Consider the following 21,407-nt stretch of genomic DNA (forward strand, 5'->3'; position numbering starts at 1 on the left):
TATGGTGAAATAACAGACTTGTATTTACAAAGTAAAATCTGCGTGTAAGGAAAAGAGCATGGGTTGAAAATTTGTTTGGTAAAGCATAGTAGTGTGCTACCATAAAGCCAAAAGTAAGGTTTATTTAAATTACATGGGGGTGGAGAACAATGCAACAGAAAATTCAGATCAAATGACAACTAAAACAAGACATTGTATTCATTTGTGATACATGCTGTGATGAAGCTGGAAAGTTCTGTTTTAGTGGAAGGCATGGGTAATGTCATCCTGAATTGAACTGAAAATCTCAATGCTAAAATGAAAATGAGCTAGTCAAGATGTCCAGAATGTTTGTCTGGGGGAGTATTGATGAGGCATTGGCCAGGAGGAGATATTTTATTTAAACATGTGTGTGTGTGTGTATGTGTGTGTGTGTGTGTTCATAGTGGAATGAATATTTAAAATTACTCTACACATGGTTTGATAAGTAAATTTGAACCCTTAGGACAATAGATGAAAATTATCCTGAGGCAGAGGTATTGTAATCTGTTAAGTTCCATTTGTGTGAATGAGAGGAAATCTCTAAATATTAGTTAAAGATTTAACTAGGTTTGTGATCTAAAGATACAATTGAAGAAAAGTCCATTACATATCCCATATTTACTTCAGCCATACAATGCGCAGGGTTTTTGGTATTAAATGGAGGCCTGAAACAATCCATAACTGATACAGATTAAAATGGTTATATCTCTGCAATTTCCCACACACGGAAAATATAAGAGAGGAAAACAGTAGAGTAACAACTTTATAGATCTGTCATGTCCTGGTGAGAGTATGGTTGAAGATGTGACTGTTCTCCTGAAAAGTTCTTCCATCCCTGCTCTCAAGTGCTGGGTTAGCCAGGCACAGGGAAGGAGCAGCAAGACATACATCTGTGTGTTAAAACTGAAGTAGAACTTAATTGAACCACAGAATCTTTATTTTGTGCGTTTCTCTGAAGTTAAGTGTATGCCTTTCTAGATGTCTTCATGTTACAAGCAGGAAAATATTTCAAGTTTCTGTTTATTTCAGATAATATTCCATTTCATGTATATGACAAATTGTATGCAGCCATTTTTATGTTAGTGCATATATGGTGTGCATAGACTACTAAATGTCATAAATGGTTATGAAAAACAATATGATAGTTCCTTACAAGGTTAAGAATATGTAAGACTATTATAAAATTGCACTATGGTAGCTTGATTTTAAATACACCATATGGGTATACTTCAGTATATCTCTGTGCCATGTAAAGGAATATTGCATTTTTTAAAATGTAGAATTCAATGGTGTCATCACCAAACAAAACTATTTCACAAACAGAAAATAATCATGTATGCCTTGGTCACTGATATATGACACCAGACTATGTAGAAAATACAATCACAGTCAATCACAGTTAGGTTTGTGGTATTAGTCACTAGGCTATTTAGACTTCTACAGGGAGAAGAAGTGTCACATAATTTCATCTGGGATTCCAGTTGTCATTTACTCCTGCCTCCCAGCTAAACTTATTGGGCTGGTAGATTAAAAATAAAAAGAAACTTAAATGAAAGTGAGAAATCAGCAATTTAGTATTTGTGAGGTCAGGGTAGGCAGTGAGGTGGGAGGCATGGGGAAGATTTTCAGTGTGTAAGAGACTTATTTGCCTGAAATATATATATATATATATATGTATATATATATAGATATTGCATTTTGATTGAATCTTCCTCTCCAATCCTTCCCATCCATAACCTGCCACTTTTCTATCCAAATATTCTTTACCTTTCATTAAATTTATTTTTGAGAATTTTATGCTTGGGAGTGATGCTTTTGTCTTTTGCACCCCTTCCTTTCCACAATAACTCTTCGCATGCCATTGAACTCTTTCAATTCATAACTTACTATTCTCTAACCTATGAGCCCATTTAGTGCCTCCAGTGTGGGCATAGTTACAGGGCCATACACTGGAGGGCAGACAACCATGCTGCCATGGTCTGTGTCTGTGAAGAAAACTTATTCTCCATTCTCTACAGGCCATCACCTGCCAATAGTTGCTTTATTATTTCAGTACTTCACTGAGGGCTGTGATTCGGTGATACCCTTCATCATTGATTTTGAGATTTTCCATGGCTTTCGTTTTATACAGCTCTTCTTGATATAGCCTATAGTCCCTGTCAATTTTCAAAGAACCTGTCACATCTGGAATATAATCTTTTCTTCTCTTTCTTTGTCACTGGATCACCTTTAAATAACAATTTATCAAACAGTATGGTCTTAAATACTTTGAGACTGAAGCTGGAGTTTGATTAAATGATGTTCTTGGTGTGAAGATGACCAAAACAAAATTATTTTCAATGAATTTTACAGAACATTTTGGAGTAATATTTTGTTTTCATAAGGCATATTTTTGTTTAATAATTCGATGTCCTCAATATTAAGATGACAATTCAGAATTTATCCTTCTTTTGTTGCACCTGTTAAGCTTTATTTTCTTTATGAATTTGCTTTTTTTTACCAGCCCCACATTACTTTAATAAATTTTCTCACTATAACAAAAAATCACTCTAATGTGTGTGTGTGTGTGTGTGTGTGTGTGTGTGTGTGTGTGTGTGTGGTGAAGAATAGCACATTTAATGATTTCAGCTTTTTGTGGCACATGACATTTTATAAATCTTGATTATGCTAAATATGATCATTCATAGTTGACATCCTAAAACATTTTTGTAGTCCAGTGAGTCCAACTGGTATTTATCAAATTCAGTGGGTTTCAGAGTATTCCCTAGGACATGGACATTCAAATGCTTGCCAGCTAAGGTTGGGGTCTTCTGATTGCTCCCAACAATTTCAGAATTTTTATCAGGATTAAATTTGTAAGTATGTTGTGCTTCTTACTACATCTGATACGGCCTCATCTAGCATTAGCTACAGCATTTCCAGAGAAGATAGTGATAGGCATGAGCTATTGGTCAACCATTAATAATTATTATAAGTCTCTGAATGATAATTTGGAAGTGGCTACATGGCTTCAGGACAAGGCAAGACAAAAAAAACCTCCATTTATAGGTATCATTCAGATTAACATATGTCCAGAAGGAAATCTTTCTACTAAATAATCAAAATATTTGGGATTTACAAAAGTGATTGATTATAACACGTGAGGTACTTAATGTACCTTCAACATAAAAATTGTATTTTACTTATATTTACAGAATGAGAAGAAAAATTGAGAACAATAAAGTGTATCCTTTGAAAAAATTCAATTGAAATATGTCTAAATATTTCAACATATTTTGACTTGCATTACCCATTGAAAAAGTATTCCCCACAGATTACTGTGTTGAAAAAAGTTATGATACATATAATGTAAGATTGATGTATCAGTGTACATATATTATTATACAAATGGTTGCTTTTTACAATCTATATCTATGATATAAGGTTAATAAATTAATCTTGTGCTAATTGGAACCTTGTGATAATTAAAAAGTATCAGGTCAAGTTTTGATTACAAGAGAGGAATTGGCAATAACATATCAATGATTACAGAAAACATTATTTGACATAGAATCTACTGATTTAACATTTATCAGTCACTTCTGGCATTTTCTTCTATGGTTATTTAAGTAGCTTGTTCTAGTATTGAAAATGTGATGGCAAAATGTTATAATATTCCCTATCTTTAATAAATAGGGAAAAATTTCAGTAATTAATTAAGTTCTTTAAAATGTATATTTTGTTCAATTAAAAGTTAAAAAAATAATTTTACTAAAAGATTATTCCAATGCAGGTTTCCTGCATAGGTCAACTGAGTCACTTGAAATACAGAAGTGAAAAACACTATGATCAGATAGCTGCTTCCAAACATTTTTTCAAACAAAATGTGCACATGTGACACATCACCTTTTTTGACAAGGAAAGAAATTTAGAACAGTGCATTGTTCTGCATTGTTACTGCTTTTGATAAAACTCATGCATCAACTGTTAAGAATTTTAATATGCATTATCCATTTTAGATAAAAGATGCTATATTTGGTAAGCAAAATAATATTAGCAGTCAGAAAGTATGAGCATTTAATGTAGGACATGGGAGGGAAAGAAATATTTCACTTTAACTTCACTATGACAAAAACTTTATGTCAGAAAATTTAAATTGAACATTTTATTCCCAAAGTAAGTCAATCAAAAATAATGGATTCAAAGTTGTTAAAATATTTTATATAATGCTGACTAAAACTTGAAAACCTGTGCATATTTTTATCTAAAAAATGTCAAAGTAAGTGATGTGTGATTTCCATTTTTGCAACACAATACACCTTTTGAATTTCTACTGAGATAAATGAGTACCAGACTCCTTTCATTTTGTGTGCTGCATATGTTCTAAAATATCTTGTCATCATATCTGGCTCCTATTCCCTTTTCTTCTCCATTTCTGCACAGACCACTGAGCCCTGAAGTCAGGGATATGATGAAGACATCCCATTTAGGAGTGAGTACCCCAAACCCTCAAATTCTCTACAATGGAGAGGATGTGGGAGGAGTCGGGGAGGGGAAATGCCTATTCAGAATATCTTGTATGAAAATTATTCTTTTGAGTAAAAAAAGTCACACAAATTCTGGGCAAGGGATAGTATGACTGTAAAATATGCTTGGGATACAAAAAAAAAACTGTTAAAAGAATTCAGTATGGTACGTTTTGTCAGACACGTAACTATGAAGTCCTCATGTGACAGAATGATACCTCACACTGGATCATTGCTCTGATAAAACACTGCTACCAAACCAACTGAAGGAAAAGTATGGTTGGGCTTCTAATTCTAGAATGCTAAGAGTCTGTCATGCCCAGGAAGCAAGGCAGCGAGCATTCATGGTGACAAGAACAGGGAGAGGAGATATCCCATCCTCAACTGAAAGCAGCATGAGTGACCTGGGTTTAGGGCAAATCTATGTAACCTCAAATTATACATATACACATGTATTTGAATATGCATACATACATGTATATATATTTGAAGGAGTGGATAAGTAGTGTTAGACACAGAGGAAGTGAGTGAGGTAGTGGTCATATATTTCTATGCCAGATGTACCACTTAAAAAAGCCAAAAAGCACCACTAACTCAGTGTTAAATGCCTGAGACTATGGAGACATTTCTCATTCAACTCACCACATATATCACATCATTTGAGGTAAACGATAAGAGAGACTAGTTCTATTCTCTATCTACCCTGATCTTGAAGCATCAATTGAACGAAACACAATTTTGTCTGTTCATTTGTTTATCTATTTATTTTTTATTCTGAAAAATGACATTTCCATGAAGTCTACCTGGCATTAATCGTGCCATTTTCTTTCTTAAGCTCCCCAAGTCTTGTGGCTAGAGACTTTTCCTAGCATATGCTGCAGTGGACATATGCAACAAAGCATTCAGCTAATTAGTTTTAATATTTTCAAGAGAAGTGTTATACTTGATATCAAATTATAGTTCACTCCTGCACATTTCCACTGTCTTAACCTCAGCTCATATGCATATAAGAATATATTTTAATTGAATATTAAGAATTATATGAATACCAAAAGCCACACTGATAATTTTTTAAAACAGTAACTTTTTGTTGTTGTTGTTGTTGTTGTTGTTTTTGAGACAGGGTTTCTCTGTATTGTTTTGGAACCTGCCCTGGATATCACTTGGTAGACCAGGCTGGCCTTGAACTCGCAAAGATATGCCTGCCTCTGCCTCCTGAGTACTGGGATTAAAGGTGTGAGCCACCAACAACAGGCTTGTAAACAGTAACTTTTTTTTTAAAAACAAACATGATACAGCTCTTTAAATTGTTTTCTTTCCCAAGTAACATGGAATCTGGGTCCAAACATTTCATAATCTCTTCTGTTGTTTTTTTCATATTTTTATTGAACTTTTTACACATGTAACTCTCATTTCCCTCTCCCTCCCCTCCTCTCCCAACCCCCAATCCTCCCAACCAGCCACTCCCACTCCATCCCCCCTCAGCAACCCAGGGAGGCTTCCATGAGGGAATTTCAGAGACTGTCATATCATCTTGGGCAGGGTCTAGATCCTCCCACATGTGTCCAGGCTGAGAGAGCATCCTTCCATGTGGAATGGGTTCCCAGAATCCATCTGTATGCCAAGAATAAACATTGCTCTATTCTCCAAGTTCCCGCAGATTGCCAAGACCTCCTTTCTGTCACCCAGGTTTGGTGGGAGGGATGTCTGGATCGGTCCCATGCTAGCCCGTCAGTCTTCAGTCTGGGGTCCATGTGTTCTCCCTTGTTTAGGTCAGCTACCTCTGTGGGTTTCACCAGCCTGATCTTGATCCCTTTGGTCATCACTCCTCTTTGCAACTGGGTGCCAGGAATTCAATTCGGCTCCCGGCTGTGGGTGTCTGCTTCTGCCTCCATCAGCCAATGGATAAGAGTTCTAGGCTGGTATATTAGGTAGTCATCATTCTCATTATCATGGGTGGGCATTTAAGGTAAGCTTAATGTCAGCTTGTGTCATTCTTGTAGATCTGTGAAGATCTCACTAGTGCCAGATCTCTCCTCCAACTTATAATGGCTCCCACTTTTATGGTATCTCCCTTTCTTCACTCCTCTATTCTTACACTGACTCAACCTTCCTGCTCTCCCATGTCCTCCTCTCCCCTGCTCATTTCCCCCTCTTTTTCTCACATCTCCTTCTGCCCTCCCCTTATACTCCCCAATCCAATTAGGAGATGTCGTCCCTTAACCCTTCTCCGGGTTACCAAGCATATGTCTCTTAGGGTCCTCCCTGCACCCCAGACTCTCTGGCAGCAGGTTATATAAGCTGGCAATCCCCTGCTCCATAACTAGAATCCATATATGAATGACTGCATACCATTTTTGCTTTTTGTGTCTGGGTTACCTCACTCAGAAGGGTTTCATCTAGTGCCATCCACTTGCCTGCAAATTTCAAGATTCCATTGTTTTTTTTTTCTGCTAAGTAGTACTCCATTGTGTAGATGTACCACATTTTCTCTATCTGCTCTTCAGTTGAGGGGCATCTATGTTGTTGCCAGGTTCTGGCTATTACAAATAATGCTACTTTGAACACAGTTGAGCAGATGTTCTTATTGTATGAGGGTACATCTTTTTGGTGTATGCCTAAGAGTAGAGTTGCTGGATATTGTAGTAGACTTATTTCCATTTTCCTAACCAATCTCCATACTGATCTCCAAAGTGGCTGCACAAGTTGACATTCCCACCAGCAGTGGAGGAGTGTTCTCCTTTCTCCACATCCTCTCCAGTATAAACTGTCATTATTGTTTTTGATTTTAGCCATTCTAATGGGAGTGAGATAGTATCTCAGAGTTGTTTTGATTTACATTTCCCTGATGGCTAAGGATGTTGAACACTTCTTCAATTGTCTCTTGGCCATTTTGGACTCCTCTATTGAGAATTCTCTATTTAGTTCTGTAACCCACGTTTTAATTGGATCCTTTGGTGTTCTGGAGAATTGCTTCATGAGTTCTTTGTAAATTTTGGAGATCAGATGTGGGGTTTGTGAATATCTTTTCCCATTCTTTGGGTTGCCTTTATGTCTTGTTGATTCTGTCCTTTGCCATGCAGAAGCTTCTCAATTTTAAGAGTTCCCATTTATTGTCGATCTCAGTGTCTGTGCTACTAGTGTTATGTTCAGGAAGCAGTCTCCTGTACCAATTCCTTCAAGGGTACTTCCCACTTTCTTTTCTAAGAGATTCAGTGTGGTTGATGTTGAGGTCTTTGATCAATTTGGACTCAAGTTTTGTGCATGGTGATATATATATCTATATATATCTGTTGTCTTTTACATGGCAGCATCCAGTTACTCCACCACCATTTGTTGAAGACGCTTTCGTTTTTTCATTGTATAGTTTTAGCTTCTTTGTCAAAGATCAGGTGTTCAAAGGTGTGTGTGTGTGTGTGTGTGTGTGTGTATGTGTGTGTATGTGTGTGTGTGTGTGTGTGTGTGTGTGTGTGTGTATGTATGCGTGTTGATATCAGGGTCTTAGATTAGATTCCAGTGGTCTACCTGTTAGTTTTTGAGCCAATATCAAGTTGTTTTCAGGACTATAGCTGTATAATAGAACTTGAAGTCAGGGATTGTAATACTTCCAGAGGTTCCTTTATTGTACATGGTTGCCTTGGCTATCCAGGGTCTTTTGTTTTTCCATATAAAGTTGAGGATTGTCCTTTCAGGGTCGGTGAAAAAATGTGCTGCTGGTGGGAATGTCAACTTGTGCAGCCACTTTGGAGATCAGTATGGAGATAGCTTTTGGTAAGATTGCCATTTTTACTATGCTGATCCTACCTACCCAAGAGCATGGGAGATCTTTCCGTTTTTTGGTATATTTTTTAATTCCTTTCTTTAAAGACTCAAAGTTCTTGTTATACAAGTCTTTCACCTGTTTGGTTAGAGTTATTCCAAGATATTTTATGGTGTTTGTGGCTATTTTAAAGGGTGATGTTTCTCTGATTTCTTTCTCATCCCCATTTCACTATATATAGTAGGGTTACTGATTTTTTTAGTTAATTTTGTATCCTGCCACTTTGCTGAAGGTGTTTATCAGCTCTATGAGTTCCCTGGTAGAATTCTTTGGGTTGCTTATATAGACTATAATATCATCTGCAAATGGTGAAAGTTTGACTTCTTCCTTTCCAGTGTGTATCCCCTTGATCTCCCTTTGTTGTCTTATTGCTCTAGCTAGACCTTCAAGTACAATATTGAAGAGATATATAGAGAGTGGATATCCTTGTCTTGTTCCTGATTTTAGAGGAATCGCCTTTAGTTTCTCTCCATTTAGCTTGATGCTGTCTGTTGGTTTGCTGTATATAGCTTTTATTATGTTTAGGTATATTGCTGTTATCCCTGATCTCTCCAAGATCTTTATCATGAAGGGGTGTTGGATTTTGTTAAAGGCTTTTTCAGCGTCTAGGGAGAGGATCATTTGGTTTTTCTTTTTTAGACTGTTTATATGGTGTATTATATTGATGGATTTTTGTATGTTGAACCATCCCTGCATCCCTGGGATAAAGCCTACTTGATCATGGTGGGTGGGTTTTCTGATGTGATCTTGGATTGCATTTGTCAATATTTTATTGAGTATTTTGGCATCAATGTTCATGAGGGAGACTGTTCTCTAGTTCCCTATCTTAGTTGTGTCTTTGTGTGGCTTGGGTACTAAGGTAATTGTTGCCTTGTAAAAAGAATTTGGCAGTGATCCTTCTGCTTCTATTGTGTGAAACAATTTGAAGAGTATAGGTATTAGCTCTTCCTTGAATTTTTGGTAGAATGCCACATTGAAGCCATCTTGCCCTGGACTTTTTTGGTTAGAAAACTTTTTATGGCTGCTTCTATTTCTTTGGGGGTTATAGATCTGTTTAAATAGTTTATCTGTCTTGATTTAATTTTGGTAAATAATATCTCTCCAGAAGATCATCCATTAGATTTTCCAATTCAGTGGAGTACAGATTTGCAAAGTGTGACCTGATGATTCTTTGGATTTCCCCAGTGTCTGTTGTTATGTTCCCTTTTTCATTTCTGATTTTGTTAATTAGAATGTTCTCTCTCTGTGTCTTTTGGTTAGGTTTGATAAAGGTTTGTCTATCTTGTTGATTTTCTCAAAGAACCAGCTCTTTGTTTCATTGATTATTTTTATTGTTTTCTTTGTTTCTACTTTATTGATTTCAGCTCTCAATTTGATTATTTCCTAGTATCTACTCCTCCTGGTTGAGTTTGCTTCAGTTTGTTCTAGAGCTTTCAGGTGTTCTGTTTCAGGTGTGGCAATTTTCGAGTTTCTTCATGTGGGCACTTAGTGCTATGAATTTTCCTCTTAGAACTTCTTTCAAAGTATCCCAAAGTTTTGAGTATGTTGTACCTTTGTTTTCATTGAATTCTAGGAAGTCTTTTATTTCTTTCTTTATTTCTTCCTTTACCCAGTGGTGAAGCAATTGAGCATTGTTCGATTTCCATGAGTTTGTGAGGTTTTTGCAATTTGTGTTGAAGTTGAATTCTAATTTTAATTCGTGGTTGTCCGACAAGATGCAGGGGGTTACTCCAATTTATTTTGTATCTGTTGATGTTTGCTTTATTGCCAAGTATCTGGTCAATTTTGAAGTAGGTTCCATGTGGTGCTGAGGAGAAGGTATATTCTTTTTTGCTGGGTGAATGTTCTATTGATGTCTGTTAAACACAATTGGGTGATAACTTTTGTTAGTTCCATTGTTTCTTTGTTAAGTTTCTGTCTGGTGGACCTGTCCAGTGGTGAAAGTGGATTGTTGAAGTCTCCCACTATAAGTGTGTGGGGTTGAATATGTGATTTGAGTTCTAGCAATGTTTGTTTTATGAAGGTGGGTGCCTTTATATTTGGGGCATATGTGTTCAGAATTAAGACTTCTTCCTGATGGATTTTTCCTATGATGAATATGAAATGACCTTTTTCATCTGTTTTAATTGATTTTAGTTTGAAGTCTATTTTGTTAGATATTAAGATAGCTAAACCTGCTTGCTTCTTATGTCTATTTGATTGGAAAGTCTTTTTCCAACCCTTAACCTTGAGGTAACATCTGTCTTTGAAACTGAGGTGTGTTTCTTGTAGGCAGCAGAGGGATGGATTCTGTCTTCATATCCATTCTGTTAGCCTGTGTCTTTTTATAGATGAGTTAAGTCCATTGATATTCAGGAATATTAATGACCATTGATTGTTGATTCTTGTTTGCTTTGGATCTGTTTTTAGTGGTGTTTTTTTGTATGAGATTTTGCCTATGTTATTTTGAGTATAGTTAACTTCTTTGGGTCAGAGTTATCCTTTTAGAACTTTCTGTAGGGCTGGATTTGTGTATACATATTGCATAAATCTAGTTTTGTCATGGAATATCTTGTTTTCTCCATCTATAGTGACTGAGAGTTTTGGTGGGAATAGTAGTCTGGGCTAGAATCTGTGGTCTCTTAGTGTTTGTAGAACATCTATCCAGGACCTTCTTTTTTTTCCGAGACAGGGTTTTTCTGTATTGTTTTGGAGCCTGTCCTGGAACTCACTCGGTAGACCAGGCTGGTCTCGAACTCACAGAGATCTGCCTGCCTCTGCCTCCCAAATGCTGGGGTTAAAGGTGTGTGCCACCCACACCTGGCTTATCCAAGACCTTGTGGATTTCATAGTTTCCATGGAGAAGTCAGATATAATTCTGATAGGTTTGTCTTTGTATTTTACTTGGCCTTTTTTCTTCACTGCTCTTAATATTATTTCTTTATTCTGTATGTTTGGTGTTTTGATTATTTTGTGATGAGAGGACTTTTTTGGTGCAGTCTATTTGGTGTTTGGTAAGCTTCTTGTACTTTCATAGGCATCTCCTTCTTCAGGTTGGGAAAGTTTTCTTGTATGATTTTGTTGAATATGTTTTCTGCACCATTGAGCTTGGGCTTCTTTGCATTCTTCTATACCTGTTATTCTTAGATTTGTTCTTTTCATGGTGTCCCGTATTTCCTGGATATTTCGTGTTAAGGATTTGTTGGATTTAAGACTTTCTTTTGTCGATGAATCTATTTCCTCTAGTTTATCTTCACTGCATGACATTCTATCATCCATCTCTTGTATTCTATTAGTTATGCTTGCATCTGTAGTTCCTGATTGTTTATTCAGCATTTCGATTTCCAGAATTACCTCAGTTTGTGTTTTTTTTATTGTATCCATTTCAGTTTTTAGGTCTTGAACTGTTGTCTTCATTTGTTTGATTGTTTTTTCTTGGCTTCCCTTGCTGTCTTTAAGAGATTTGTTGATTTCTTGCATTTTCTGGTTTGTTATTTTTTTCCATTTCTTTAAGGGATTTTCTTCATCACGGCTTGCTGGTGTAGAGTTTCTAGACTCTGGTGGTGTCATACTGGTTCTTCTGTTGTTTGGCTGTGTCTTTATATTGCTGTCTTCCCATCCCTTCTTTTAGTGGGAGCTCCTGTGGTGTCTTCCTCTCATGGTGGGTTTGGGTCTAAGCATCCCTTCCAAAAAAACAATGGAAACTTGAAGTCTGCAGGCAAATTGATGATACTAGAAGAAACCATCCTGAATGAGGTAATACAGTCAGAAAAAGACAAACATGGCATATACTTATTAATATATGGATTTTAGACATGGATCAGGGGATTGGCAGCCTACAATCCCACCACCAGGGAGTCTGGGAAAGAGGGGGGACCCTAAGGGATATATGCATAGTACCCTGGAAAAGGGGAATGGGACAGGACCTCCTGAGAGGACTGGGAACATGGAGTAGGGAGATGGAGCAGGGAGAAAGAGAAAGGGAGAAGAGGGTCGGAGAGGAGGATATGGAGGATCAGAAAGGTTGAGCTAGGGGAAGAACAGAGAGCAGGATGAGAGATACCGTAATATGTTTGAGGAGAGATCTGGTGCTAGTAAGATTTCCAGAGATCTACATGGATGACACCAACTGTTAATCTAAGCAATAGTTGAAAGGCTACCTTAAAAGCCCTTCCCCAATAATGAAATTGACAGCTAGAGCCTTCATCCAATGGCTGACAGAAGCAAAGGCAGACACCCACAGCTAATCACTGAACTGAACTCATGCAACGCAGTTTCAGAGAGGGAGGAGTGGTTAGCAAAGGGGTCAAGACCAGGCTTGTGAAACCCACAGAAAAATCTGATCTAAACAAGGGGGAACTCATGGAATCCATACTGATGACTGAGAGGCCAGCATGGAACTTATCCAGACCCCCTAATTGTTGGTTTCAGTTAAGAGGCCTAGGCAATCTATGGGGCCTCGGAGAGTGGATCAGTATTTATCCCTGACATATGAATGGACTTTGGAAGCCCATTCCACATGGAGCGATGCTGTCACTTCCTGGACACATGGAGGAGGGCCTAAGCCATGCCCCAGATATATATCAGATTTGGAGCCAAGTGGAGATTGGATGGGAGGTTTGGTGGGTGGGGAAGAGGAGGGGAGGGAGAGGGAGCTGGGATTGACATGTGAAGTAAGCTTGTTTCTAATTCAAATAAAAAAAGAAAATCTAGGATATGATAGTTGTAACTGTGTAATATTGAAGCTTTATCAATTTTATAATAAATGTATTACTATGTCACCCATTATATGGAACTAAGAGTATTTATTGACTTGTTTCTCGTGACTATTTGCCATTTATTTTCCCGAAAATGATGCATTGTTAATGTCATGCTTTTAACTCTAGTCACATTGTTCCTGTCAATTCCAATTTTATACAGGTTTACATTTAACCACCTATTTGGTTTCCTTTAGAATATGATAATTAAAAATTTAATAAAGTCACCATGATTTAATTCAACTTGTTGCATATAAAAAGCTATGTTAGGATTTCACATTAGCACCACTCTACAACAAAACAGAACATGGTGATGTAAAGATTATCAGAGGCTTTTCCACTTGAGACAACCTCTATAGCTGTGCATGTCTTCAGTTTTCTTGAGTCATTGAATTAATGTGTATATATCAAATTTGGGTGCTTTATCGAAATAGTTTTTAGGATGTTAGAAGTAGGTCTGTCTGGACAAAGACATTGACTAAAGAACAAGCCTTGGATATGAAGAATTCTTGGAACTTTGAAGCCCCACTCCCTGCAAACAAACACAAAAAACACAAAGTCATCATGAAAGAGGATAAAATTTGATGTTGATTTGGCATCTATCTTATGTAACATCAATTTCCCTTGAGACATTTCCTTATAGCCTGTGATTAGGTAAGGAGGAATTTTCCTCTTCTTCCAAAGAGAGATTGATGAATTTAATGGCGTTTCTCTTCCTACATGCAGGGTGACTTGTAACTATGCAGTTCTTCCTAAATGGCATGACTCTTGTTCAGGATATCTGGCATGCTGTTTCTCAGATAGCCATTCCAGAGGAGAATAATTAGAGCAAAAGAGAAATACTATGCCTTTGTTGAAAATTATAGTAATCTTGTTTGGTTCTGAGTCATTTTCTTTCCATTCCCAGGAGCACAAATACATACAGATATGAAAAATATCACTAGAAGTTATTTAATCACAGGTTGTAAAATGAATGTGGAATCATGTGATCATTTGCATAACAATTAAATATAAAAGAAATAGTTACTTGTTGAGGGGGAATTACGGTTACCAGATTAAAGTAGACAAGTAGATGCTGAAAGAATTTAGGGTGTTTTGTTTTGTTTTACTTTTTGCTTTTCAAGACAAATTCTCTCAGTGTAACCTTGACTGTTCTAGAAAACCCTGAGTAGACTAGGGCATTCTCATACTTAGAGATCTATTGTCCTCTGCATTCTGAATGCTGGGATTCAAGGACTGTGCCACCACTGTCCAGCTGATGAAGATAGCTTCAAAGCAACTAACCCAGAGCTTTCAATGCTTTTGTAAACAGTAGTATGTTGATTTTTTATGTAAACATGCTATTCTTTGTAGGAATGTAAATTCATTCATGGCCTTTTTCTCTGTTAGGTTCATTCTACAATAATTATAAAAACAATATATTAATATATATTATGTATTTTTGTAAAGAGTTAAAAATTTATTCTATAAATCATATCATTTTATAAATTGCTTCTATTTGAGGTTTGATCTAGAAACTGAAACACTTTATTCTAGTTATTTTTTGTTTTTTTGAGGCAGGATTTCTATGTATTCTTTTGGAGCCTGTCCTGGAACTCACTCGGTAGACCAGGCTGGTTTCGAACTCACAGAGATCTGACACCTGCCTCTGCTCCCAGGTGGTGGTATTAAAGGCATGCACCACCAATACCTGGCTATTCTTGTTATCTAATAATTTATTCATCAGAAAAAATGATTTTGCAATACTTTTCTGGATAACAATATTAAATATATATAAAGTTGAAAAATAGCTTTTATATCTACTAGGAATTTACATTTTCTTAGAAAATTGCATATTACTAGTGGAATTGCATCAGTAAACTAAAAAGTCTGACTGACTATTTGAATATTCTAATCTCTGCCTCATTTTGTTATCAAGCAAGAACTCCAAAACATGTTTCATAATTTTTTGTAAGTATATCTATAGTAAAAAGAATAGCATTATAACTCAGAAAGTGATAACGTGGATGAACAAATGATTTATCATTATTAAAGGCCTGTTATTGCTTCTTAACAATATAAATACAGAACATATTAACCCCTTTTCTAAAAAACGAACAAATATGTGAATTGCCAAAAATCAAACTAAAGTATCTTTTATACTTTACTCATACCTAGTGATTTTTTCTTTCATTGTGATTAATACCCTGCTATCAGCTAGATGCAAGAGTACCCAAACCAAAGAATAATTTTAAAGTGTCCTTTGAGTCTGTCCAATCTACACACTGAAGAACCCTACAATAAGGTAGAATTGTTCACAGGAAATAGGCTATAATATGTGGTTTTCTGCATTACAGTTTCTTTTTTCATTTTTGCTGTCTATGTAACAGTTACAATGTATTGGAATTAAAGAATAACCCTGACATTGAATTAGGACTGCATCTTTGTTTTTGTCTGAACACCTTGTTATTAAATTATTACTACAACAGAGTTTGATGCTTCTTCCCACCATATTCTGGACAAATTTATCTTGACACTGAGCTTGTCTGTGGATGACACAGTTTCTGAATCTGGCATCTGCTGATATTATTTGCCCATTCTGCAGGAAGTAGGTGGCATTACAATTTCATTGATCATATTCAATCTGCAGATTGGTTTTGGTAGCATGGACATAATAACAGTATTAATTATTTCAGAACATAAAAATGTGGTAGCTTTGTGGATTTACAAAACACAGAGAGACCACCTAGCCCTCTCTTATCTCAATTTTTATTTGAGATGTAGCTAATAGTTATTTGGAATTGAGTAGCAACTAAATAGGGATGGCTGGTATAATGGCAAAGACAACAATTTGCTCTTGCAGATATTTGCTTCCACACAGACTTGAGAGAAAAAGACCACAAAAGACACATCCTGGGTCTTTTGTAGCCTGAAATTGCTTGTGTTGCCTTAACTTCACGTTGCTCAGAATGTTGCTCACTATGTTTCCATGTATTCGTATTACCATCAACATGTTTTTCGACAATTTGTGATTTATTGTAGAGCTTTTTTATATGCTTTCCTATGTTTATTTTGATCTTGCTTTACTTTTGTTCATCTGCTTATTCATTTAGCTTGTTTGAGAGTATTGCTTCTTGCTTTCGTTTTGTAACTATTGTTTATTGAGGTAGGTTAGCCTACACAGAATAGGCATATCATGTGATATTTATTTACGGAGAAGTCACTTACATGAGAAGCCGAGAACCTAAGGTCAGCTCTCAACTGCTCCCTGAGACCCAACTGGAACCCGAAGAGAGAGGTTCCTGCCCTGTACCTTCTACATACCTGTGAACATGTCTAAACAGGTGAGGCCAGTGCTACAGGTATGTAAGGGTAAGGTCTCTCCCTACAATTGTTCATGTTGAAAATAATTCCAACATTTTTTTCTAATAAAACCTCATGCTATATCTAAAAAGAAAGAGTCTCAAGCAGGACAATTGCCTTGACTTTGAAGTCAGGTGGAAAAAGTGTTCCAATTAATGTGTGAATGATAAATTAATATACTATAGTTAAAAAAGTATTTCTGTGTATATGAGGTTGTATGCTCAGTTGTAGACTGCTTCATCATAATCCACAGGGAATGGACTGAATACCCAGTACTGACATAAAGGAAAACAAAAATGAGTAAAAGATAAAAAGGGAAGAAATCAATTTCTAAACATAAAACTAAAACAAGTAGTATTTGTGTAAAATAATATCTAGCTAGAAAGAGATAACATCTTCATTTGAAGATGAGCATACTGAAATCAAATTCAGGTGAGTGAATTAGAGTGACTGTGAGCAAATTTGTTATGCCTTAAATTTTAATTACTATGTCTTTGAGATCCAAAAAACAAAGATGACTATTCTGTAAACTTCTTGTCCAATGACAGATACATCCTGAAATGATGGAGGCTATTATTTATGTAAGAAAACAAGCAAATGTTTTCACTCTGCTCACCAAGTTTGGTTGACCCAACTACATTGGACGTGCTTGATCACATATAGACAGGTAGTACATAGCCAGGAAATATGTCAAGATATATGTTGTGCCATGATTTATTTAGGCAGAAAGCTTCTTTGCAGGAAGTAATGTAGGATATATATTTGCCCCTGACTGGGCCTGGTGAGAAAGGTTATGGGTTTGCCTTTTAAGGCTCTACAAAAATGTGACTCATCACCATTTCAGGGAACCATAGAATGGGCCGGGCCAGAGCCCATGATCCTGATCAGTATTCAGTTAAAGATTGCTTCAGATTCAGCACAAATTTTAGTCATGGCCTTATATTTACCCAGTGGGATTAACACTTTCTGGAGGCCTCAGTGAAATTAAAATCACTCACCCAAATTCTAAAGTTGGACTTTTCTCTGGAACCCCAGTGCTAAGGCATTGCCTGTGACACATAGAGGAGAGAAAAGCAAAACTGCTAAAATGATTATTGGTTTAATTTAATTGCTTAAGACTTTTGCTAAGATGTAAACCTTATCTCAGGATTTGTACGTTTATTGGTTGGGTAAGGTTAAAACTATGTAAAAATCTATGAGAAAGTTAACTTTAAAACCCTAATACAGAATTAATATTTTAAAATCTTTACATATGTAATATTGAAGGAACCATGTGATGTGACTCCACGTTGTGACATAGGCAACATGTGGCTTACTGCCATTTTAGATTCAGTCCTTCATCAAGACAGAAAAAGCCATGGCTGTCAGCCATCTTTGCTAGGGCTGGATAGCATGGATGTCATGTGAGTTCACCATCATCATGATTGAAGGTGACCACATGATGGGAGCCAACCAAGGAGGCAATAAAGGTCTCCAAGATATTTTTGGTTAGATATTCCTATGACAATTCCTGTCCTGAAAACAGGGCTTATGAAAGATAGGATTTAAAAACAATGCTGGCTTAATAAATTATTCAAAATGCAGCTCCATAAATTCATATACAAGAATATACTCTACATTGACATCCAATCTTTGTAATGTAAGAGTCTTCCAGATGTTATTGGTTTTATAGATATGAAGGGCTCATGGAGATTAACCAGTTGAAGATGGAGGTTTCTGTCCTACCATATCTCGTCACCATTCAGGCCCAAATAAGCACATAGTGACATATAAATTATAAAATGTTGGCCGATGGCAAGGGCTTCTGACTGCTAGCTCTCTCTTAATTACTAACCAATTTCTTTCAGTCTAAATATTTATACATGGTCTTATCTTACCAGAGAAGGGTCTGGACTTGTTACTCCTTCCTTGGCTACATGTTGTCTCCTCAAGGTGCCTCTCTCTTCTTCCCTCTCCACAGCATGCTCCTTGTCTCCTAGCCCTACCTATATTCCTGCCTTTACTGGCCATTCAGTGTTGTATTCATCAACCAATAAGAGAAACACGTATACAGAAGGACATCCCCCATCAACCAGTGTATAGCAAGGCTGGAGTTCTTAAGAGAGCACAGTGGCAATGGGTCCTCTGGATGTTTTGAAGATGCAGGTGTTATGTGATAGTCAACAGAAAGACTAGGCACAATGAAATGGAGCAGGCTAGGATCCAAAAGGCAGGCTATATATGCTTCCAAGGGTGGTGTGGGAGAGGTGACCAAGCCCCTTGAGAAATTCCAGAGGGTTTTGAGTGAATCCCAGATATTGAGCATTGAACTATTTTGTACTATGGAAGCTTGGTTTTGCTTTGTTCGGATTAGTACTATGTTTTCCCCCTCTAAAAGTAAAAAGGAAATTTACTTTTTTGATACAGCAGTGACACACAGTTGAGATATCTTAAACTTCTTTAAGAGAACATTTCAGAGTTTTATAGAAAGTTTAAATTTGGCCGGTGTTGGTGGTACATGCCCTTAATCCCAGCACTCGGGAGGCAGAGGCAGGCAGATCTCTGTGAGTTTGAGGCCAGCCTGGTCTACAGAGCCAGTTCCAGGACAGTCTCCAAAACAATACAGAGAAATTCTGTCTCAAAATAAGTAAATAAATAAATAAATAAAAGTTTAAATTTAAGAAAACTGGGTCATTTTTAAAGGAACATCTTTAAAATATTTAAAAGTATAATTCTGTGGGAAATTTTAAGTTTACAAAAGGTTTTGTATTATTAATACCTTAAACAATGGGCTAAAAATTTAAGCCCAGATTTATGAGCACCAAACACTTAACACCAGAGTTGGGAATATTCCTATCCTATGATGCAGCAAGAAAATGATCTAAGCAATCTGGCAAAGAACTTGGAGCAATGATTCCCCACCTGTGGTAGAAACCTTCAAGGGAATCAAAAGACCCCTTCACAGGGAAAGCCTAGCAATGGCTGCATGTTAAACATTTTCATTGTGATTCATAACATTGGAAAATTTGCAGTTGTGAAATTGCAACAAGAATGATTTCATGACTGGAGTCTCTACAACTGAAGGAACAATTTTGAAGGGTACCATTGGCTTACAGAATGTGTCTCCTTAACTAAGGTCTATTTAAACTTAGGAAAAGATGTCTAGTCTCCCAATCTTTGCTAACTTTGTTAAGATTTAGCTATTTTGATAAACTGAGTCACATAAGAACCTGTCATATCCTGTACTGGTGCACTATGAATATAAGGAAGATAAAGATGTCAGCCTCCCTATGGAATTTATTTTAGGGTTAAAAGTTTCATTTGAAACTAAAATAAATTCAGCTCAGAAATTGTTAATTTTTAAGATTAAAACTAACATGGATAGAGCTATACAATCCTAATCTTACAATAGCTAAGGACTAATTGTAAGCTGTTAACGATGATTAACATGTAAGAGTTGATATATGAAAAACTGTAAGCTTCAGATTTATTTACTGCAACCACACCAGTGTTATAATAAGATTTAAAATGTTCAGAGTTTTAACATTGATCAATGGAGTTCCAATGAGATACACTATTCTAGTCGTTTTTTTATATAACATTTTTATTTTAATTTTAAATAGCTTGTTTTACACGTCAATCCCAGTTTCCTCTCCCTCCCCTCCTCCCGCACTCCGCTTCCCCCCCCACCCTCCCACCCTGTTGCCAAATCCCTCCACATAGGGGATATCAGAGTCTGTCATTTTACTCTGGGTAGGGTCCAGGCACTCCCCTAAGAGTCCAGGCTGAGAGAGCATCCCTCTTTGTGCTATAGGCACACGAAGACTGTTTGTATACCAGGGATAGACACTGATCCACAGCTCAGGGCCCCATAGGTTGCCCAGGCCTTCTCGCTGACACTCACATTTGGGGGGGGTCCAGATCAGTCCCATGCTGGCCTCCCCACTGTCAGTCTGGGGTCCAAGAGCTCTCCCCTGTTCAGATCAGCCGTCTCTGCTGGTCTTGCCAGCCCATTCTTTGCCAATTTGCTCATCACTCCTCTCTCTCTGTCACTGGGTTCCCTGGGTTCAGTTCAGTGATTAATTGTGTGTTTGCCTCTGCTTCCATCAGTCACAGGATGAAGGCTCCCGGATGGTTATAGACATCAAGTTCATTATCAGGAATGGACATTCGAGGTGGTCTCTCCACTATTGCTTAGCTTGCCAATTGGTGTTATCCCTTTAGATCACTCGAGGTCGCTCTGGTGCCTGATCTGTATTCGATCCTATGATTCCCTCTTCCCCCTATTCTACCCCCACCCCCTCAACTTCCTGTTCCCCCATGATTCTAGTGGTTTTATAGACACCTGTTCACTGTTTTTTCTACAATGTGCATTACAAAAGTGATAATGCTAATGTATCTAAAACTTTTTGTAAACTATAGAATTCATGGAAGCTTCAGGTAATGGAAGGAGTCATAAAACTTGGATCTCTCTCTCTCACATGTCATTTGGACTCCAGGTAACTATGATCTAAATTTCCCCATCGTCTATTCTTGAGGATAGGTTCTCTCTCCCCCTTTGCTTTCTCTGTTAGTCTTGGGACTCCTCCCCTCCCCCAACTACCAGGACTATGAACTTGAGAGTTCCAAATATAAGACTTTCCTTTAAGTCGCTAAACTTTAACTCCTGTTCTTACTCTACATCTGCCTAGCAGATTTCTACTTGGCTAACAGAAATTGTCCAAGAATCAGCCATACACTATAAACTGCTTTACATAGCTGTGAACTCCAGACTTTCTGAAAGCTGATGTCAGTCAATCCATCCAATGTTATTGCTCCCTGTCCCTTCATCTGGGTCAGTTAACCAGATGCTTCTGAGATGAATGCCCCATTTCCTGAACTCCCTCCAGACTTTGGCTAGCATTCCAGCCTTACCTGACTATGACAATGACCTCCTGCTTTCAGAAGGAAGTAGTCATAGAAGAGAATACATCATTCCTTATCCTCAACAGGCTGAAATGTTAG

Source organism: Mesocricetus auratus, unplaced genomic scaffold, assembly GCF_017639785.1.
Source record: "Mesocricetus auratus isolate SY011 unplaced genomic scaffold, BCM_Maur_2.0 Super-Scaffold_2245, whole genome shotgun sequence".
Taxonomy (NCBI): Eukaryota; Metazoa; Chordata; class Mammalia; order Rodentia; family Cricetidae; genus Mesocricetus; species Mesocricetus auratus.